The sequence below is a fragment of the Ranitomeya imitator genome, chromosome 9, assembly GCF_032444005.1.
Source record: "Ranitomeya imitator isolate aRanImi1 chromosome 9, aRanImi1.pri, whole genome shotgun sequence".
Classification (NCBI taxonomy): domain Eukaryota; kingdom Metazoa; phylum Chordata; class Amphibia; order Anura; family Dendrobatidae; genus Ranitomeya; species Ranitomeya imitator.
In genome coordinates this window covers 156,648,535-156,674,166 of record NC_091290.1, presented here as the reverse complement: position 1 = coordinate 156,674,166, position 25,632 = coordinate 156,648,535, and the positions used below count along the sequence as shown (strand labels likewise).

Below are 25,632 nucleotides of genomic sequence, written 5' to 3'. Positions count from 1 at the left end.
AGGAGGAGGACGTGTTCCCTCTGTATGTGGAGGAGGAGGACGTATTCCCTCTGTATGTGGAGGAGGACGTGTTCCCTCTGTATGTGGAGGAGGACGTCTTCCCTCTGTATGTGGAGGAGGAGGACGTCTTCCCTCTGTATGTGGAGGAGCAGGACGTCTTCCCTCTGTATGTGGAGGAGGAGGACGTCTTCCCTCTGTATGTGGAGGAGGAGGACGTATTCCCTCTGTATGTGGAGGAGGACGTGTTCCCTCTGTATGTGGAGGAGGAGGACGTGTTCCCTCTGTATGTGGAGGAGGAGGACGTATTCCCTCTGTATGTGGAGGAGGACGTGTTCCCTCTGTATGTGGAGGAGGAGGACGTATTCCCTCTGTATGTGGAGGAGCAGGACGTCTTCCCTCTGTATGTGGAGGAGGAGGACGTGTTCCCTCTGTATGTGGAGGAGGAGGACGTGTTCCCTCTGTATGTGGAGGAGGAGGACGTGTTCCCTCTGTATGTGGAGGAGGAGGACGTGTTCCCTCTGTATGTGGAGGAGGAGGACGTCTTCCCTCTGTATGTGGAGGAGGACGTGTTCCCTCTGTATGTGGAGGAGGAGGACGTATTCCCTCTGTATGTGGAGGAGGACGTATTCCCTCTGTATGTGGAGGAGGACGTATTCCCTCTGTATGTGGAGGAGGAGGACGTCTTCCCTCTGTATGTGGAGGAGGAGGACGTCTTCCCTCTGTATGTGGAGGAGGAGGACGTATTCCCTCTGTATGTGGAGGAGGAGGACGTGTTCCCTCTGTATGTGGAGGAGGAGGACGTGTTCCCTCTGTATGTGGAGGAGGAGGACGTGTTCCTTCTGTATGTGGAGGAGGAGCACGTCTTCCCTCTGTATGTGGAGGAGGAGGACGTCTTCCCTCTGTATGTGGAGGAGGAGGACGTGTTCCCCCTGTATGAGGAGGAGGACGTATTCCCTCTGTATGTGGAGGAGGAGGACGTATTCCCTCTGTATGTGGAGGAGGAGGACGTATTCCCTCTGTATGTGGAGGAGGAGGACATCTTCCCTCTGTATGTGGAGGAGGAGGACGTATTCCCTCTGTATGTGGAGGAGGAGGACGTATTCCCTCTGTATGTGGAGGAGGAGGACGTATTCCCTCTGTATGTGGAGGAGGAGGACGTCTTCCCTCTGTATGTGGAGGAGGAGGACGTCTTCCCTCTGTATGTGGAGGAGGAGGACGTGTTCCCTCTGTATGTGGAGGAGGAGGACGTATTCCCTCTGTATGTGGAGGAGGAGGACGTATTCCCTCTGTATGTGGAGGAGGAGGACGTATTCCCTCTGTATGTGGAGGAGGAGGACGTATTCCCTCTGTATGTGGAGGAGGAGGACATCTTCCCTCTGTATGTGGAGGAGGAGGACGTGTTCCCTCTGTATGTGGAGGAGGAGGACGTATTCCCTCTGTATGTGGAGGAGGACGAGTTCCCTCTGTATGTGGAGGAGGAGGACGTCTTCCCTCTGTATGTGGAGGAGGAGGACGTCTTCCCTCTGTATGTGGAGGAGGACGTGTTCCCTCTATGTGGAGGAGGACGTGTTCCCTCTGTATGTGGAGGAGGACGTATTCCCTCTGTATGTGGAGGAGGACGTATTCCCTCTGTATGTGGAGGAGGAGGACGTATTCCCTCTGTATGTGGAGGAGGACGTATTCCCTCTGTATTTGGAGGAGGAGGACGTATTCCCTCTGTATGTGGAGGAGGACGTATTCCCTCTGTATGTGGAGGAGGACGTGTTCCCTCTGTATTTGGAGGAGGACATCTTCCCTCTGTATGTGGAGGAGGAGGACGTGTTCCCTCTGTATGTGGAGGAGGACGTATTCCCTCTGTATGTGGAGGAGGAGGACGTGTTCCCTCTGTATGTGGAGGAGGACGTATTCCCTCTGTATGTGGAGGAGGAGGACGTATTCCCTCTGTATGTGGAGGAGGACGTATTCCCTCTGTATGTGGAGGAGGAGGACGTCTTCCCTCTGTATGTGGAGGATGACGTATTCCCTCTGTATGTGGAGGAGGAGGACGTCTTCCCTCTGTATGTGGAGGAGGACGAGTTCCCTCTGTATGTGGAGGAGGAGGACGTCTTCCCTCTGTATGTGGAGGAGGAGGACGTCTTCCCTCTGTATGTGGAGGAGGACGTATTCCCTCTGTATGTGGAGGAGGACGACGTGTTCCCTCTGTATGTGGAGGAGGACGTCTTCCCTCTGTATGTGGAGGAGGAGGACGTCTTCCCTCTGTATGTGGAGGAGGACGAGTTCCCTCTGTATGTGGAGGAGGACGTCTTCCCTCTGTATGTGGAGGAGGAGGACGTCTTCCCTCTGTATGTGGAGGAGGAGGACGTATTCCCTCTGTATGTGGAGGAGGACGTCTTCCCTCTGTATGTGGAGGAGGACGAGTTCCCTCTATATGTGGAGGAGCACGTCTTCCCTCTGTATGTGGAGGAGGAGGACGTCTTCCCTCTGTATGTGGAGGAGGAGGACGTATTCCCTCTGTATGTGGAGGAGGACGTCTTCCCTCTGTATGTGGAGGAGGACGAGTTCCCTCTATATGTGGAGGAGGACGTATTCCCTCTGTATGTGGAGGAGGAGGACGTCTTCCCTCTGTATGTGGAGGAGGAGGACGTATTCCCTCTGTATGTGGAGGAGGAGGACGTGTTCCCTCTGTATGTGGAGGAGGAGGACGTGTTCCCTCTGTATGTGGAGGAGGAGGACGTGTTCCCTCTGTATGTGGAGGAGGACGTGTTCCCTCTGTATGTGGAGGAGGAGGACGTGTTCCCTCTGTATGAGGAGGAGGACGTCTTGCCTCTGTATGTGGAGGAGGACGAGTTCCCTCTGTATGTGGAGGAGGAGGACGTCTTCCCTCTGTATGTGGAGGAGGACGAGTTCCCTCTGTATGTGGAGGAGGACGAGTTCCCTCTGTATGTGGAGGAGGAGGACGTCTTCCCTCTGTATGTGGAGGAGGACGTATTCCCTCTGTATGTGGAGGAGGAGGACGTATTCCCTCTGTATGTGGAGGAGGAGGACGTATTCCCTCTGTATGTGGAGGAGGACGTGTTCCCTCTGTATGTGGAGGAGGAGGACGTGTTCCCTCTGTATGTGGAGGAGGACGTATTCCCTCTGTATGTGGAGGAGGACGTGTTCCCTCTGTATGTGGAGGAGGAGGACGTATTCCCTCTGTATGTGGAGGAGCAGGACGTCTTCCCTTTGTATGTGGAGGAGGAGGACGTCTTCCCTCTGTATGTGGAGGAGGAGGACGTCTTCCCTCTGTATGTGGAGGAGGAGGACGTCTTCCCTCTGTATGTGGAGGAGGAGGACGTGTTCCCTCTGTATGTGGAGGAGGAGGACGTGTTCCCTCTGTATGTGGAGGAGGACGTATTCCCTCTGTATGTGGAGGAGGAGGACGTGTTCCCTCTGTATGTGGAGGAGGACGTGTTCCCTCTGTATGTGGAGGAGGAGGACGTCTTCCCTCTGTATGTGGAGGAGGAGGACGTCTTCCCTCTGTATGTGGAGGAGGACGTCTTCCCTCTGTATGTGGAGGAGGAGGACGTATTCCCTCTGTATGTGGAGGAGGAGGACGTCTTCCCTCTGTATGTGGAGGAGGAGGACGTATTCCCTCTGTATGTGGAGGAGGAGGACGTATTCCCTCTGTATGTGGAGGAGGACGTCTTCCCTCTGTATGTGGAGGAGCAGGACGTCTTCCCTCTGTATGTGGAGGAGGAGGACGTATTCCCTCTGTATGTGGAGGAGGAGGACGTATTCCCTCTGTATGTGGAGGAGGAGGACGTCTTCCCTCTGTATGAGGAGGAGGACGTGTTCCCTCTGTATGTGGAGGAGGACGTGTTCCCTCTGTATGTGGAGGAGGAGGACGTCTTCCCTCTGTATGTGGAGGAGGAGGACGTGTTCCCTCTGTATGTGGAGGAGGAGGACGTATTCCCTCTGTATGTGGAGGAGGACGTGTTCCCTCTGTATGTGGAGGAGGAGGACGTCTTCCCTCTGTATGTGGACGAGGAGGACGTGTTCCCTCTGTATGTGGAGGAGGAGGACGTCTTCCCTCTGTATGAGGAGGAGGACGTGTTCCCTCTGTATGTGGAGGAGGACGTGTTCCCTCTGTATGTGGAGGAGGAGGACGTCTTCCCTCTGTATGTGGAGGAGGAGGACGTGTTCCCTCTGTATGTGGAGAAGGAGGACGTATTCCCTCTGTATGTGGAGGAGGAGGACGTGTTCCCTCTGTATGTGGAGGAGGAGGACGTATTCCCTCTGTATGTGGAGGAGGACGTGTTCCCTCTGTATGTGGAGGAGGACGACGTCTTCCCTCTGTATGTGGAGGAGCAGGACGTCTTCCCTCTGTATGTGGAGGAGGAGGACGTCTTCCCTCTGTATGTGGAGGAGGAGGACGTATTCCCTCTGTATGTGGAGGAGGACGTGTTCCCTCTGTATGTGGAGGAGGAGGACGTCTTCCCTCTGTATGTGGAGGAGGAGGACGTGTTCCCTCTGTATGTGGAGGAGGAGGACGTATTCCCTCTGTATGTGGAGGAGGACGTGTTCCCTCTGTATGTGGAGGAGGAGGACGTGTTCCCTCTGTATGTGGAGGAGGAGGACGTATTCCCTCTGTATGTGGAGGAGGACGTGTTCCCTCTGTATGTGGAGGAGGAGGACGTATTCCCTCTGTATGTGGAGGAGCAGGACGTCTTCCCTCTGTATGTGGAGGAGGAGGACGTCTTCCCTCTGTATGTGGAGGAGGAGGACGTCTTCCCTCTGTATGTGGAGGAGGAGGACGTGTTCCCTCTGTATGTGGAGGAGGAGGACGTGTTCCCTCTGTATGTGGAGGAGGAGGACGTCTTCCCTCTGTATGTGGAGGAGGACGTGTTCCCTCTGTATGTGGAGGAGGAGGACGTATTCCCTCTGTATGTGGAGGAGGACGTATTCCCTCTGTATGTGGAGGACGTATTCCCTCTGTATGTGGAGGAGGAGGACGTCTTCCCTCTGTATGTGGAGGAGGAGGACGTCTTCCCTCTGTATGTGGAGGAGGAGGACGTATTCCCTCTGTATGTGGAGGAGGAGGACGTGTTCCCTCTGTATGTGGAGGAGGAGGACGTGTTCCCTCTGTATGTGGAGGAGGAGGACGTGTTCCTTCTGTATGTGGAGGAGGAGCACGTCTTCCCTCTGTATGTGGAGGAGGAGGACGTCTTCCCTCTGTATGTGGAGGAGGAGGACGTGTTCCCCCTGTATGAGGAGGAGGACGTATTCCCTCTGTATGTGGAGGAGGAGGACGTATTCCCTCTGTATGTGGAGGAGGAGGACGTATTCCCTCTGTATGTGGAGGAGGAGGACATCTTCCCTCTGTATGTGGAGGAGGAGGACGTATTCCCTCTGTATGTGGAGGAGGAGGACGTATTCCCTCTGTATGTGGAGGAGGAGGACGTATTCCCTCTGTATGTGGAGGAGGAGGACGTCTTCCCTCTGTATGTGGAGGAGGAGGACGTATTCCCTCTGTATGTGGAGGAGGAGGACGAGTTCCCTCTGTATGTGGAGGAGGAGGACGTCTTCCCTCTGTATGTGGAGGAGGAGGACGTCTTCCCTCTGTATGTGGAGGAGGACGTGTTTCCTCTATGTGGAGGAGGACGTGTTCCCTCTGTATGTGGAGGAGGACGTATTCCCTCTGTATGTGGAGGAGGAGGACGTATTCCCTCTGTATGTGGAGGAGGAGGACGTGTTCCCTCTGTATGTGGAGGAGGACGTCTTCCCTCTGTATGTGGAGGAGGACGTATTCCCTCTGTATTTGGAGGAGGAGGACGTATTCCCTCTGTATGTGGAGGAGGAGGACGTGTTCCCTCTGTATGTGGAGGAGGACGTATTCCCTCTGTATTTGGAGGAGGAGGACGTATTCCCTCTGTATGTGGAGGAGGAGGACGTATTCCCTCTGTATGTGGAGGAGGACGTGTTCCCTCTGTATGTGGAGGAGGAGGACGTCTTCCCTCTGTATGTGGAGGAGCAGGACGTCTTCCCTCTGTATGTGGAGGAGGAGGACGTCTTCCCTCTGTATGTGGAGGAGGACGTGTTCCCTCTGTATGTGGAGGAGGAGGACGTCTTCCCTCTGTATGTGGAGGAGGAGGACGTCTTCCCTCTGTATGTGGAGGAGGAGGACATGTTCCCTCTGTATGTGGAGGAGGAGGACGTCTTCCCTCTGTATGTGGAGGAGGAGGGACGTATTCCCTCTGTATGTGGAGGAGGAGGACGTATTCCCTCTGTATGTGGAGGAGGACGTGTTCCCTCTGTATGTGGAGGAGGAGGACGTATTCCCTCTGTATGTGGAGGAGGAGGACGTCTTCCCTCTGTATGTGGAGGAGGAGGACGTATGCCCTCTGTATGTGGAGGAGGAGGACGTATTCCCTCTGTATGTGGAGGAGGAGGACGTATTCCCTCTGTATGTGGAGGAGGAGGACGTGTTCCCTCTGTATGTGGAGGAGGACGTATTCCCTCTGTATTTGGAGGAGGACATCTTCCCTCTGTATGTGGAGGAGGAGGACATCTTCCCTCTGTATGTGGAGGAGGAGGACATGTTCCCTCTGTATGTGGAGGAGGAGGACGTCTTCCCTCTGTATGTGGAGGAGGAGGGACGTATTCCCTCTGTATGTGGAGGAGGAGGACGTATTCCCTCTGTATGTGGAGGAGGACGTGTTCCCTCTGTATGTGGAGGAGGAGGACGTATTCCCTCTGTATGTGGAGGAGGAGGACGTCTTCCCTCTGTATGTGGAGGAGGAGGACGTATTCCCTCTGTATGTGGAGGAGGAGGACGTATTCCCTCTGTATGTGGAGGAGGAGGACGTATTCCCTCTGTATGTGGAGGAGGACATCTTCCCTCTGTATGTGGAGGAGGACGTATTCCCTCTGTATTTGGAGGAGGACATCTTCCCTCTGTATGTGGAGGAGGAGGACGTGTTCCCTCTGTATGTGGAGGAGGAGGACGTATTCCCTCTGTATGTGGAGGAGGAGGACGTGTTCCCTCTGTATGTGGAGGAGGAGGACGTATTCCCTCTGTATGTGGAGGAGGACGTATTCCCTCTGTATGTGGAGGAGGACGTGTTCCCTCTGTATGTGGAGGAGGAGGACGTCTTCCCTCTGTATGTGGAGGAGGAGGACGTATTCCCTCTGTATGTGGAGGAGGAGGACGTATTCCCTCTGTATGTGGAGGAGGAGGACGTATTCCCTCTGTATGTGGAGGAGGACATCTTCCCTCTGTATGTGGAGGAGGACGTATTCCCTCTGTATTTGGAGGAGGACATCTTCCCTCTGTATGTGGAGGAGGAGGACGTGTTCCCTCTGTATGTGGAGGAGGAGGACGTATTCTCTCTGTATGTGGAGGAGGAGGACGTGTTCCCTCTGTATGTGGAGGAGGAGGACGTATTCCCTCTGTATGTGGAGGAGGACGTATTCCCTCTGTATGTGGAGGAGGACGTGTTCCCTCTGTATGTGGAGGAGGACGTCTTCCCTCTGTATGTGGAGGAGGAGGACGTCTTCCCTCTGTATGTGGAGGAGGAGGACGTGTTCCCTCTGTATGTGGAGGAGGACGTATTCCCTCTGTATGTGGAGGAGGAGGACGTGTTCCCTCTGTATGTGGAGGAGGACGTATTCCCTCTGTATGTGGAGGAGGAGGACGTCTTCCCTCTGTATGTGGAGGAGGAGGACGTGTTCCCTCTGTATGTGGAGGAGGACATCTTCCCTCTGTATGTGGAGGAGGACGTATTCCCTCTGTATGTGGAGGAGGACATCTTCCCTCTGTATGTGGAGGAGGAGGACGTGTTCCCTCTGTATGTGGAGGAGGAGGACGTCTTCCCTCTGTATGTGGAGGAGGAGGACGTATTCCCTCTGTATGTGGAGGAGGACGTATTCCCTCTGTATGTGGAGGAGGAGGACGTATTCCCTCTGTATGTGGAGGAGGAGGACGTATTCCCTCTGTATGTGGAGGAGGACATCTTCCCTCTGTATGTGGAGGAGGACGTATTCCCTCTGTATTTGGAGGAGGACATCTTCCCTCTGTATGTGGAGGAGGAGGACGTGTTCCCTCTGTATGTGGAGGAGGAGGACGTATTCTCTCTGTATGTGGAGGAGGAGGACGTGTTCCCTCTGTATGTGGAGGAGGAGGACGTGTTCCCTCTGTATGTGGAGGAGGACGTGTTCCCTCTGTATGTGGAGGAGGAGGACGTATTCCCTCTGTATTTGGAGGAGGACATCTTCCCTCTGTATGTGGAGGAGGAGGACGTGTTCCCTCTGTATGTGGAGGAGGAGGACGTGTTCCCTCTGTATGTGGAGGAGGACGTATTCCCTCTGTATGTGGAGGAGGAGGACGTCTTCCCTCTGTATGTGGAGGAGGAGGACTGTGGATACCGCACCTCTCTGCCGCCAGTCACACTGTGCAGATCTTCTGGCTCTATTTTGGGGACAGAACATACTTGGCTCCTCCCATCCCGGTGTAGCTCCACCCACTGATATTCCGGAAGTAACTGCAGCCACTGTCACGTGTCTCAAGCACCGGTCTTTGTCCTGACTGAGTCACGTGGTCTAACGGGGGACGTCAATCATATGTAGGAGAAGATGGGACCGAGAAGTGAGTGACGGGAGGAGGAGGGCAAAAAACATGGAGATATATATATATGTGTGTACATAGATAACATGGAGATATATATATATGTGTGTACATAGATAACATGGAGATATATATATATGTGTGTACATAGATAACATGGAGATATATATATATGTGTGTACATAGATAACATGGAGATATATATATATATATGTGTGTACATAGATAACATGGAGATATATATATATATATGTGTGTACATAGATAACATGGAGATATATATATATGTGTGTACATAGATAACATGGAGATATATATATATATGTGTGTACATAGATAACATGGAGATATATATATATATGTGTGTACATAGATAACATGGAGATATATATATATATATATGTGTGTACATAGATAACATGGAGATATATATATATATGTGTGTACATAGATAACATGTAGATATATATATATGTGTGTACATAGATAACATGGAGATATATATATATGTGTGTACATAAATAACATGGAGATATATATATATGTGTGTACATAGATAACATGTAGATATATATATATGTGTGTACATAGATAACATGGAGATATATATATATGTGTGTACATAGATAACATGTAGATATATATATATGTGTGTACATAGATAACATGGAGATATATATATATGTGTGTACATAGATAACATGGAGATATATATATATGTGTGTACATAGATAACATGGAGATATATATATATGTGTGTACATAAATAACATGGAGATATATATATATGTGTGTACATAGATAACATGTAGATATATATATATGTGTGTACATAGATAACATGGAGATATATATATATGTGTGTACATAGATAACATGTAGATATATATATATGTGTGTACATAGATAACATGGAGATATATATATATGTGTGTACATAGATAACATGGAGATATATATATATGTGTGTACATAGATAACATGGAGATATATATATATATGTGTGTACATAGATAACATGGAGATATATATATATATGTGTGTACATAGATAACATGGAGATATATATATATGTGTGTACATAGATAACATGGAGATATATATATATATATGTGTACATAGATAACATGGAGATATATATATATGTGTGTACATAGATAACATGGAGATATATATATATGTGTGTACATAAATAACATGGAGATATATATATATATGTGTGTACATAGATAACATGGAGATATATATATATGTGTGTACATAGATAACATGGAGATATATATATATATGTGTACATAGATAACATGGAGATATATATATATATGTGTACATAGATAACATGGAGATATATATATATATATATATGTGTACATAGATAACATGGAGATATATATATATATATGTGTGTACATAGATAACATGGAAATATATATATATGTGTGTACATAGATAACATGGAGATATATATATATATGTGTACATAGATAACATGGAGATATATATATATATGTGTGTACATAGATAACATGGAGATATATATATATATATATATGTGTACATAGATAACATGGAGATATATATATATATATATATATATGTGTACATAGATAACATGGAGATATATATATGTGTGTACATAGATAACATGGAGATATATATATATATGTGTACATAGATAACATGGAGATATATATATATGTGTGTACATAAATAACATGGAGATATATATATATGTGTGTACATAGATAACATGTAGATATATATATATGTGTGTACATAGATAACATGGAGATATATATATATATGTGTGTACATAGATAACATGGAGATATATATATATATGTGTGTACATAGATAACATGGAGATATATATATATATGTGTGTACATAGATAACATGGAGATATATATATATATGTGTACATAGATAACATGGAGATATATATATATATGTGTACATAGATAACATGGAGATATATATATATATATATATATATATATATATATATATATGTGTGTACATAGATAACATGGATATATATATATATATATATATATGTGTGTACATAGATAACATGGAGAGATATATATATATGTGTGTACATAGATAACATGGAGATATATATATATATATATGTGTGTACATAGATAACATGGAGAGATATATATATGTGTGTACATAGATAACATGGAGATATATATATATATATATATATATATGTGTGTACATAGATAACATGGAGATATATATATATGTGTGTACATAGATAACATGGAGATATATATATGTGTGTACATAGATAACATGGAGATATATATATATGTGTGTGTGTACATAGATAACATGGAGATATATATATATATGTGTGTACATAGATAACATGGAGATATATATATATATGTGTACATAGATAACATGGAGATATATATATATATGTGTACATAGATAACATGGAGAGAGATATATATATATATATATATATATATATATATATGTGTGTACATAGATAACATGGATATATATATATATATATATATATATATATGTGTGTACATAGATAACATGGAGAGATATATATATATGTGTGTACATAGATAACATGGAGATATATATATATATGTGTGTACATAGATAACATGGAGATATATATATATATGTGTGTACATAGATAACATGGAGATATATATATATATGTGTGTACATAGATAACATGGAGATATATATATATATGTGTACATAGATAACATGGAGATATATATATATATGTGTACATAGATAACATGGAGATATATATATATATATATATATATATATATGTGTGTACATAGATAACATGGATATATATATATATATATATATATATATATATGTACATAGATAACATGGAGAGATATATATATATGTGTGTACATAGATAACATGGAGATATATATATATATATGTGTGTACATAGATAACATGGAGAGATATATATATGTGTGTACATAGATAACATGGAGATATATATATATATATATATATATATATGTGTGTACATAGATAACATGGAGATATATATATATGTGTGTACATAGATAACATGGAGATATATATATGTGTGTACATAGATAACATGGAGATATATATATATGTGTGTGTGTACATAGATAACATGGAGATATATATATATATGTGTGTACATAGATAACATGGAGATATATATATATATGTGTACATAGATAACATGGAGATATATATATATATGTGTACATAGATAACATGGAGAGATATATATATATATATATATATATATATGTGTGTACATAGATAACATGGATATATATATATATATATATATATATATATATATATATATGTGTGTGTACATAGATAACATGGAGAGATATATATATATGTGTGTACATAGATAACATGGAGATATATATATATATATATATATATATGTGTGTACATAGATAACATGGAGAGATATATATATATATGTGTGTACATAGATAACATGGAGATATATATATATATATATATATATATATATGTGTGTGTACATAGATAACATGGAGATATATATATATGTGTGTACATAGATAACATGGAGATATATATATGTGTGTACATAGATAACATGGAGATATATATATATGTGTGTGTGTACATAGATAACATGGAGATATATATATATATATATGTGTGTACATAGATAACATGGAGATATATATATATATATATGTGTGTGTACATAGATAACATGGAGAGATATATATATATGTGTGTACATAGATAACATGGAGATATATATATATATATATATGTGTGTGTACATAGATAACATGGAGATATATATATGTGTGTACATAGATAACATGGAGATATATATATATGTGTGTGTGTACATAGATAACATGGAGATATATATATATATATATATATATATGTGTGTACATAGATAACATGGAGATATATATATATGTGTGTACATAGATAACATGGAGATATATATATATGTGTGTACATAGATAACATGGAGATATATATATATATATATGTGTGTACATAGATAACATGGAGATATATATATATATATGTGTGTACATAGATAACATGGAGATATATATATGTGTGTACATAGATAACATGGATATATATATATATATATGTGTGTACATAGATAACATGGAGATATATATATATATATATGTGTGTACATAGATAACATGGAGATATATATATATATGTGTACATAGATAACATGGAGATATATATATATATATATGTGTGTACATAGATAACATGGAGATATATATATATATGTGTGTACATAGATAACATGGAGATATATATATATATATATGTGTGTACATAGATAACATGGAGATATATATATATATATGTGTGTACATAGATAACATGGAGATATATATATATATATATATATATATATATATATATATATATATATATATGTGTGTACATAGATAACATGGAAATATATATATATGTTTATATATATATATATTGTATATTGTATATATGTTTATATATATATATATGTATATATGATATTGTCCCGCCCACCATTCCTAGGAGTAAGAAGCACTGAACATGAGCTCCTGAATTTCCATCACTTTATACCTTGTAATGAGTCAACTGTAAGACAAAACCTGGAAAAACTCAACTCCGTGGAACATAAAAGTGATCTGGACTGAACTGGACTTTACATTTTATGAAAAAAGGAAGAATTGGAGGATTTAAAGGACAAAACAAGAATCTCCTGGAGGACACAGACTGGAAGCAGCCGACATCATACATCTGACATCCTGATACCTGGACCTATAGAAGGTAGGAGAATTCTTTAACTACAACACAACCTATAGACTTGCTACAAATTAATCTTCTTAGAAACAAGGATTATAATTAACATATAACTACAAAATGGAAAACACAAATTTAGAACATGTAAATGAACAAAGCCCGGAGACACAGGAATGCTGGGGGCCAGATCTGGAGATAACACAGGGGGGCAATAAATCCAAGATGGACTACGTTAGAGAGAATCCAGAGACTCTTTATGCAGATTTCACAAAGAAAGGACCAAAAAGAAAAACCAATGTATTATTCTATACAGAACAACCCTCAGCCTGGCGCACTGCGCTGTGCAAACGATACAAACATGTATCTAAAACCAACGATAAAGGTGTCCAGCAGATTAAAATTACCAGCCAAGCAAATGATGACACCAATGCGCTCACCATACTCCTATACAAAACTGGCACAGTCATGGCGCAGGGCACGGAGGAGATTCTGCAGCTATTTGAAAATTGTTTCTCCGATATCAAAGAGCAGGCACAAACCTATAAAGGACTACAAGCCCCAGCAGCTACCTCTAATGCTCACATAGGGATTCCCAGACAGAGCCGCCTAACCCCCGACACTTCACACCTCTCGCCCGATAACATCAGAGACTTCTTATCTCAACTAGAAAGAGACTTGGTCCAACTGAAATTAGAATGTGAAAGAAACTCACAAAGGAACGCAAATTACCAAGCAGCAAATGACATGGCCATACAGAAAATAAGGGCCGAAATGTGTGAAATGAAGTGTCAATACAAGGCAGCACTACAGGAAATGGGGGAGCTGAAAAAAGAAAATGATCAACTCCGAAAGGAGATTAGAGAATTAAAAGCCCATAGCCCTGGTCATCTGAACCAGCAGGGGGCAACGAAAACATGCCAGAGAACAGACAATATGGCCAGCACTGAACCCCATCAGCAGCACCGTAGCCCACCCAAGACATCACAAAGTCCTGATACTGTCCTAATAATGGACTCAAATCCTGAAACCAGAGAGATGGAAGAGAGAACAGAACCAGCCACCAGCAAAGCCAGCACCACAGACCCTCGTCAGCAGCACCGTAGCCCACCCAAGACATCGCAAAGTCCTGATACTGTCCTAATAATGGACTCAAATCCTGAAACCAGAGAGATGGAAGAGAGAACAGAACCAGCCACCAGCAAAGCCAGCACCACAGACCCTCGTCAGCAGCACCGTAGCCCACCCAAGACATCACAAAGTCCTGATATTGTCCTAATAATGGACTCAAATGGGAAGTACCTAAATACACAGCGGCTATTCCCAGGAAAACAGGTCCGTACAATCCGCTGTGCAAGTATTGAACAGGTGACAGAGGTCATCAGTAGACCACGGTTTACCATCCCAAAGCACATTATTATACACACGGGTACAAACAATCGGCCAGACCAGCAGATCGCAGAACAACTGATCAACCTGGCAAAGATGGCAAACCTAAAATTCCCAGACAGTAAAATCATTCTGTCATCGCTGCTTCCAAGAAAGGACATACCCAGGCAAACCACCCAAGCCATCAATGCAGAACTGACTGAAAAGATCAAGACTGTGCCAAACGTGACCCTGGCACAACACCTCTCCATAAACAACAGTCACCTGCACGATGATAAACACCTCAACAAACAAGGGGTCAGCCTCCTGGCCAAAGAGCTGAAGGACATCGTGCTAAACAGAGACCCCGGGCCTGGATTCAACAATGGCCATAATCACACTGAAAGACCCCCGAGAACGATAAAGCAGAAAACCCCAAGGCTACCTCCTGAAGCTGGAAACAAAGCTCTTCACCCAGTGTCAGACCATCGGAGGTGGAGACCTCCACCGAGGAGACCACCAAGCCCACACAGATACATGCAGAGCAGAGATAGGGATGAGATAATAAACCTGCTCAATGCACTGCGCAGAATAATAATGTGACCGGATGGAACCAAGCACCACTATAAAACTGTCAGAAATCCAGTTTGTCCCACACAGCCATACTCATTACAAGGTATATACACACAAACCACACAGAAGAATGTCTTCACTTACAATCAGCAGCTGGAATATCCAGGGTCTCAACGCCTCAACCTTTGGATCTAAAACAAAGGACCCTGATTTTATACAAAGTATGAAAAATATAGACATTCAGATCCTCCTGGAAACATGGACCAGAGCCGAAAACGAATCCCTGGTGCCTATTGGATACAAGGAATTCTTGGTCCATGCCCAGAAAAATAAAAACATCAAACAGGGCCGGGGCTCAGGAGGAGTAGCGATCTGGTATAAAGAGGAGCTCCACCAGTACATCAAACCGGTGAAGAAAGGAGACAGCCACATATGGATCAGAATCAGCAGCTCCATCCTCACCTGTCAGTCTGATGTCCACCTCTGTGCCACCTATATACCACCGCCAGAGTCCCCCTACTTCAATCCAGACTGCTTCGAAATCTTACAAAGAGAAGCCGCCCATTATCAGGCCCTGGGCAAAGTTCTCATCTTTGGAGACCTCAATGCAAGAACAGGGAGAGAGAGAGACTTCCTGACCACGGATGGAAACATCTACATACTTGGAGCAGAGAATGACGGCCAAGACCCTGTACACACTGAGAGAAACAGCTATGACAGTACAGTCAACAAAAGTGGCAGAAAGCTCCTGAACGTATGTAAAAGTTTAGGACTTCATATCCTTAATGGACGATGCAAGGGTGACTCCTTAGGAAGGTATACACTAAACTCCCATGTAGGGAGGAGTGTAGTTGATTACGCCATTACAGACATGAACCTGGCAGATGTCAGCGCCTTCATAGTCACCCCACAAACGCACCTGTCAGACCACAGCCAACTTCTTCTGTACATGAAATCTACAGAGAAACCATCCACTCAGAAGCCACAGCAGAGCGGCCTCTTCACCCGGCCTCCATCCTATAAATGGTCCAAAATATCGGCACTAAGATATAAAGAAGCTTCCAGAAGACCTGAAATACAGCGGATGCTCCACCACTTCTACAACCTTGAGTACATGCCAAACCCAGAGGGAGTGAACCAAGCAGCAAAGGACCTCAACAATATATTCTACGCAATGGCCAGACTGTCTGACCTTAAAAAAGTCGACTACAAGAGACCAAAAGAAACACAGGTCAATGGCTGGTTTGACAGAGAATGTAAAGCTGTACGGAAGACCCTGAGAACAGCCTCCAACAAGAAACACAGAGACCCCAACCACCTGGGTCTGAGGGAAGCCTATGACTCCATACAAAAGCAGTACAAAACCATCCTCAGGAGGAAGAAGCAGAGTTACATCTCTACGAAGCTCAATCAACTCCAAGACGCCCTCCAAGACCACTCCTTCTGGGAACTATGGAACCACATGGACACCAAAGACAAGAAAAACAACAACCATATCCAAAATGGCAACCTCTGGCTCCAATACTTCAGAGACCTCTATAAAGACATTCCAAAGGAAGGACTAAGCCAAGAACAGGAAAACATAATGGCGAAACTAAAAGCAATGGAGGAAAAAATCAAAAACTTCCAAAACCCGGTGGATACACCTATAACACTACAGGAAGTAACCGAGAGACTCTCCTCCATAAGAAGTAGAAAAGCCGGTGGCCTAGATGGAATCCTACCAGAAATGCTGAAGTACAGCCCACCAGAAATACAGGCTGCAATGGTTAAACTCTTCAATATTGTACTGAGTGCCGGCTACTTCCCTCGTACCTGGAACCAAGGCCTCATCACACCCATCCACAAGAGTGGGGACAGGTATGACCCAGCCAACTACAGAGGCATATGCGTCAGCAGCAACCTGGGAAAACTGTTCAACAGTATCCTGAACAAGAGGATCCTCACCTTCCTCACCGAGCACAACGTCCTCAACAAGAGCCAAGCAGGGTTCATGCCGAACCACCGCACCACTGACCACATCTATACTCTGCACAGCCTCATTCAGAGACACGTCTACAATACAAAGAATGGGAAGATATACGCCTGCTTTGTGGACTTTAAAAAGGCCTTTGATTCAGTGTGGCACCCGGGCTTATTCCTGAAACTGCTGGAGAGTGGAATAGGAGGAAAGACCTACGATGTCATCAAAAGCTCCTACACCGAGAACAGCTGCAGCGTGAGTGTGAGCGGCAAAAGAACGGCTTTTTTCCAGCAGAGCCGCGGAGTAAGACAAGGCTGCAGCCTAAGCCCAACGCTCTTCAACATCTACATCAACGAGCTGGCTACCGCCCTGGAATCCTCCTCAGCACCAGGACTCACCCTCCACGACGCTCAGGTGAAATTCCTGCTGTATGCAGATGACCTGCTGCTGCTGTCACCAACCGAGAAAGGCCTCCAGGACAACCTGAAAATCCTAGAGAAATTCAGCTCCACCTGGGCCCTACCGGTCAACCTAAAGAAAACCAACACCATGGTGTTCCAGAGGAGAAAGAGAAGATCAGACCAACACCCATCATTTATCCTCAACAACTGCGACCTCACAGGAACGGACAAATATACCTACCTGGGCCTAGAGATTCACCGGTCAGGGAACTTCAAACAAGCCATAGAGACCCTGAAAGACAAGGCCTGCAAAACCTTCTATGCCATCCGAAGGACACTCTACCATCTGAAGCCACCAGTGAGGGTCTGGCTAAAAATCTTCGACTCCATCATCGCCCCAATCCTCCTGTATGGCAGCGAAGTCTGGGGTCCTCACACCTACCCAGACTGGTCAAAGTGGGACTCCAGTCCAACAGAAATATTCCACCTGGAATTCTGCAAGCACCTTCTCCAGGTCCATCGGAGCACCTCCAACAGTGCTTGTCGGGCCGAGCTGGGCAGATTCCCTCTACACCTAACAGTTCTAAAGAGGGCGCTGTCATTCCGGGCTCACCTGCATAGGAGCAATCCAAGCTCCCATCACCATAAAGCCCTGATACATGAAGGTGAAACAGAAAAACCAGAACCCCCGGAACAGCCCAGCCAAACCCAACCGGACCAGAACACCAATCACAACAACCTGACAAAAGCCGGAATTAGGAAGATGGCAGATGAAGGCCAGGAGAGGTATGTCAGTGACTGGAAGAATGATATCATCAGCTCACAGAAACTGACCATGTACCGGAGCCTACAGAGAGACTACAGACTGGCCCCATATCTGGAGAAACTCCCGGACCCCAGAGACCGCCAGATCCTGAGCCGATATAGACTCAGCGCCCACAGTCTGGCCATCGAATGTGGCCGACACAGGCAGAGCTACAAGCCCAGGGAGGAAAGACTGTGCCAACACTGTGACCAGGAGGCCATAGAGGACGAAACCCACTTCCTGCTACACTGCTCCAAATACTCAGCAGTGAGGGTGTATTTGGTCCTGCCAATAAAGCTTCTTTGAATCTTTGAATCTGAATCTTTGAATCTTATATGTGTGTACATAGATAACATGGAGATATATATATATATATGTGTACATAGATAACATGGAGATATATATATATATATATATATATGTGTACATAGATAACATGGAGATATATATATATATGTGTGTACATAGATAACATGGAGATATATATATATATATATATATATATATATGTGTGTACATAGATAACATGGAGATATATATATATATATGTGTACATAGATAACATGGAGATATATATATATATATATGTGTACATAGATAACATGGAGATATATATATGTGTGTACATAGATAACATGGAGATATATATATATATATGTGTACATAGATAACATGGAGATATATATATATGTGTGTACATAGATAACATGGAGATATATATATATGTGTGTACATAGATAACATGGAGATATATATATATATGTGTGTACATAGATAACATGGAGATATATATATATGTGTGTACATAGATAACATGGAGATATATATATATGTGTACATAGATAACATGGAGATATATATATATGTGTGTACATAGATAACATGGAGATATATATATATGTGTACATAGATAACATGGAGATATATATATATATGTGTGTACATAGATAACATGGAGATATATATATATATATGTGTACATAGATAACATGGAGATATATATATATGTGTGTACATAGATAACATGGAGATATATATATATATATATATATATATATATATGTGTGTACATAGATAACATGGAGATATATATATATGTGTACATAGATAACATGGAGATATATATATATATATATATATGTGTGTACATAGATAACATGGAGATATATATATATATATGTGTACATAGATAACATGGAGATATATATATATGTGTGTACATAGATAACATGGAGATATATATATATATATATATATATGTGTACATAGATAACATGGAGATATATATATATATATATGTGTGTACATAGATAACATGGAGATATATATATATGTGTACATAGATAACATGGAGATATATATATATATGTGTGTACATAGATAACATGGAGATATATATATATATATGTGTACATAGATAACATGGAGATATATATATATGTGTGTACATAGATAACATGGAGATATATATATATATATATATATATATATATATATATATATATATGTGTGTACATAGATAACATGGAGATATATATATATATATATATATATATATATATATATATGTGTGTACATAGATAACATGGAGAGATATATATATATGTGTGTACATAGATAACATGGAGATATATATATATATATGTGTGTACATAGATAACATGGAGATATATATATATATATGTGTGTACATAGATAACATGGAGATATATATATATGTGTGTACATAGATAACATGGAGATATATATGTGTGTGTACATAGATAACATGGAGATATATATATATGTGTGTGTGTACATAGATAACATGGAGATATATATATATATATATATGTGTGTACATAGATAACATGGAGATATATATATATATGTGTGTACATAGATAACATGGAGAGATATATATATATGTGTGTACATAGATAACATGGAGATATATATATATATATATATATATATATATATATGTGTGTACATAGATAACATGGAGAGATATATATATATGTGTGTACATAGATAACATGGAGATATATATATATATATGTGTGTACATAGATAACATGGAGATATATATATATATATGTGTGTACATAGATAACATGGAGATATATATATATGTGTGTACATAGATAACATGGAGATATATATATGTGTGTACATAGATAACATGGAGATATATATATATGTGTGTGTGTACATAGATAACATGGAGATATATATATATATATATATATGTGTGTACATAGATAACATGGAGATATATATATATATGTGTGTACATAGATAACATGGAGAGATATATATATATGTGTGTACATAGATAACATGGAGATATATATATATATATATATATATATATATATATATGTGTGTACATAGATAACATGGAGAGATATATATATATGTGTGTACATAGATAACATGGAGATATATATATATATATGTGTGTACATAGATAACATGGAGATATATATATATATATGTGTGTACATAGATAACATGGAGATATATATATATGTGTGTACATAGATAACATGGATATATATATATATATGTGTGTACATAGATAACATGGAGATATATATATATATATGTGTGTACATAGATAACATGGAGATATATATATATATATGTGTGTACATAGATAACATGGAGATATATATATATGTGTGTACATAGATAACATGGAGATATATATATGTGTGTACATAGATAACATGGAGATATATATATATGTGTGTGTGTACATAGATAACATGGAGATATATATATATATATATATATATATATATATGTGTGTACATAGATAACATGGAGATATATATATATATGTGTGTACATAGATAACATGGAGAGATATATATATATGTGTGTACATAGATAACATGGAGATATATATATATATATATATATATATGTGTGTACATAGATAACATGGAGAGATATATATATATGTGTGTACATAGATAACATGGAGATATATATATATATATGTGTGTACATAGATAACATGGAGATATATATATATGTGTGTACATAGATAACATGGAGATATATATATATGTGTGTACATAGATAACATGGAGATATATATATATGTGTGTACATAGATAACATGGAGATATATATATATATATGTGTGTACATAGATAACATGGAGATATATATATATGTGTGTACATAGATAACATGGAGATATATATATATATGTGTGTACATAGATAACATGGAGATATATATATATGTGTGTGTGTACATAGATAACATGGAGATATATATATATATATATATGTGTGTACATAGATAACATGGAGATATATATATATATGTGTGTACATAGATAACATGGAGAGATATATATATATGTGTGTACATAGATAACATGGAGATATATATAGATTCAAGATTCAAAGAAGCTTTATTGGCAGGACCAAATACACATCAGTTTTGCCAAAGCAAGTGTATAGAGGCAATAGGGATAGGGACTGAGGGGATGTTGGGTAGAAGCTGTGGGGGGAGGTGGATGGGGCAGATCCAGGTTGGGGGCTATAGTCCATGGCATAGGGGAGGTGGATGGGGCAGGTTCAGGTTGGGGCTATAGTCCATGGCATAGGGGAGGTGGATGGGGCAGGTCCATTGTGGGGGCTATAGTCCATGGCATAGGGGAGGTGGATGGGGCAGGTCCAGGTTGGGGGCTATAGTCCATGGCATCATAGTTCTCTTTCTCGCAGTCTATGACATTCGCTCACATACCGCGCTGCTATCTCCACCGCTCTCTCTTCTTCTCCCAGCAAGATATATGTTTTCTCTTCCTCCTTCATGGTGATGAAGTCTGGGAAGAGATGTGAGAGTCTCCTGAAGTGAGTGTCCCTCACTGCTGAGTATTTGGAGCAGTGTAGCAGGAAGTGGGTTTCGTCCTCTATGGCCTCCTGGTCACAGTGTTGGCACAGTCTTTCCTCCCTGGGCTTGTAGCTCTGCCTGTGTCGGCCACATTCGATGGCCAGACTGTGGGCACTGAGTCTATATCGGCTCAGGATCTGGCGGTCTCTGGGGTCCGGGAGTTTCTCCAGATATGGGGCCAGTCTGTAGTCTCTCTGTAGGCTCCGGTACATGGTCAGTTTCTGTGAGCTGATGATATCATTCTTCCAGTCACTGACATACCTCTCCTGGCCTTCATCTGCCATCTTCCTGATTCCGGCTTTTGTCAGGTTGTTGTGATTGGTGTTCTGCTCCGGTTGGGTTTGGCTGGGCTGTTCCGGGGGTTCTGGTTTTTCTGTTTCACCTTCATGTATCAGGGCTTTATGGTGATGGGAGCTTGGATTGCTCCTATGCAGGTGAGCCCGGAATGACAGCGCCCTCTTTAGAACTGTCAGGTGTAGAGGGAATCTGCCCAGCTCGGCCCGACAAGCACTGTTGGAGGTGCTCCGATGGACCTGGAGAAGGTGCTTGCAGAATTCCAGGTGGAATATTTCTGTTGGACTGGAGTCCCACTTTGACCAGTCTGGGTAGGTGTGAGGACCCCAGACTTCGCTGCCATACAGGAGGATTGGGGCGATGATGGAGTCGAAGATTTTTAGCCAGACCCTCACTGGTGGCTTCAGATGGTAGAGTGTCCTTCGGATGGCATAGAAGGTTTTGCAGGCCTTGTCTTTCAGGGTCTCTATGGCTTGTTTGAAGTTCCCTGACCGGTGAATCTCTAGGCCCAGGTAGGTATATTTGTCCGTTCCTGTGAGGTCGCAGTTGTTGAGGATAAATGATGGGTGTAAGGACCCTGCCCTATATATATATATATATATATATATATATATATATGTGTGTACATAGATAACATGGAGATATATATATATGTGTGTACATAGATAACATGGAGATATATATATATATATATATATATATATATGTGTGTACATAGATAACATGGAGATATATATATATGTGTGTACATAGATAACATGGAGATATATATATGTGTGTACATAGATAACATGGAGATATATATATGTGTGTACATAGATAACATGGAGATATATATATATATGTGTGTACATAGATAACATGGAGATATATATATGTGTGTACATAGATAACATGGAGATATATATATGTGTGTACATAGATAACATGGAGATATATATATATATGTGTGTACATAGATAACATGGAGATATATATATATGTGTGTACATAGATAACATGGAGATATATATATATGTGTGTACATAGATAACATGGAGATATATATATATGTGTGTACATAGATAACATGGAGATATATATATATGTGTGTACATAGATAACATGGAGATATATATATATATATATGTGTGTACATAGATAACATGGAGATATATATATATATGTGTGTACATAGATAACATGGAGATATATATATATGTGTGTACATAGATAACATGGAGATATATATACAGGTCCTTCTCAAAAAATTAGCATATAGTGTTAAATTTCATTATTTACCATAATGTAATGATTACAATTAAACTTTCATATATTATAGATTCATTATCCACCAACTGAAATTTGTCAGGTCTTTTATTGTTTTAATACTGATGATTTTGGCATACAACTCCTGATAACCCAAAAAACCTGTCTCAATAAATTAGCATATTTCACCCATCCAATCAAATAAAAGTGTTTTTTAATAACAAACAAAAAAACCATCAAATAATAATGTTGAGTTATGCACTCAATACTTGGTGGGGAATCCTTTGGCAGAAATGACTGCTTCAATGCGGCGTGGCATGGAGGCAATCAGCCTGTGACACTGCTGAGATGTTATGGAGGCCCAGGATGCTTCAATAGCGGCCTTAAGCTCATCCAGAGTGTTGGGTCTTGCGTCTCTCAACTTTCTCTTCACAATATCCCACAGATTCTCTATGGGGTTCAGGTCAGGAGAGTTGGCAGGCCAATTGAGCACAGTAATACCATGGTCAGTAAACCATTTACCAGTGGTTTTGGCACTGTGAGCAGGTGCCAGGTCGTGCTGAAAAATGAAATCTTCATCTCCATAAAGCATTTCAGCCGATGGAAGCATGAAGTGCTCCAAAATCTCCTGATAGCTAGCTGCAGTGACCCTGCCCTTGATGAAACACAGTGGGCCAACACCAGCAGCTGACATGGCACCCCACACCATCACTGACTGTGGGTACTTGACACTGGACTTCAGGCATTTTGGCATTTCCTTCTCCCCAGTCTTCCTCCAGACTCTGGCACCTTGATTTCCGAATGACATGCAAAATTTGCTTTCATCAGAAAAAAGTACTTGGGACCACTTAGCAACAGTCCAGTGCTGCTTCTCTGTAGCCCAGGTCAGGCGCCTCTGCCGCTGTTTATGGTTCAAAAGTGGCTTTACCTGGGGAATGCGGCACCTGTAACCCATTTCCTGCACACGCCTGTACACGGTGGCTCTGGATGTTTCCACACCAGACTCAGTCCACTGCTTCCTCAGGTTCCCCAAGGTCTGGAATCGGTCCTTCTCCACAATCTTCCTCAGGGTCCGGTCTCCTCTTCTCGTTGTACAGCGTTTTCTGCCACATTGTTTCCTTCCAACAGACTTACCATTGAGGTGCCTTGATACAGCACTCTGGGAACAGCCTATTTGTTGAGAAATTTCTTTCTGGGTCTTACCCTCTTGCTTGAGGGTGTCAATGATGGCCTTCTTGACATCTGTCAGGTCGCTAGTCTTACCCATGATGGGGGTTTTGAGTAATGAACCAGGCAGGGAGTTTATAAAAGCCTCAGGTATCTTTTGCATGTGTTTAGAGTTAATTAGTTCATTCAGAAGATTAGGGTAATAGGTCGTTTGGAGAACCTTTTCTTGATATGCTAATTTATTGAGACAGGTTTTTTGGGTTATCAGGAGTTGTATGCCAAAATCATCAGTATTAAAACAATAAAAGACCTGACAAATTTCAGTTGGTGGATAATGAATCTATAATATATGAAAGTTTAATTGTAATCATTACATTATGGTAAATAATGAAATTTAACACTATATGCTAATTTTTTGAGAAGGACCTGTATATATGTGTGTACATAGATGACATGGAGATATATATATATGTGTGTACATAGATGACATGGAGATATATATATA

The 25,632-nt window shown here is 41.9% G+C and overlaps 1 protein-coding gene across 3 annotated transcripts in view; it reads left to right on the top strand.

Annotated features, from left to right (window-relative positions):
- The first annotated feature begins 8,504 nt into the window (after nucleotides 1-8,504).
- The window catches only part of MATCAP1 (microtubule associated tyrosine carboxypeptidase 1), a 50,158-nt gene continuing 33,030 nt past the window's right edge, over nucleotides 8,505-25,632 (top strand). For all 3 annotated transcript variants that reach the window (XM_069739636.1, XM_069739635.1, XM_069739634.1), the window contains exon 1: nucleotides 8,505-8,626. The gene's annotated coding sequence lies outside the window, so the exon portion shown is untranslated. The remainder of the gene's footprint in view (nucleotides 8,627-25,632) is intronic.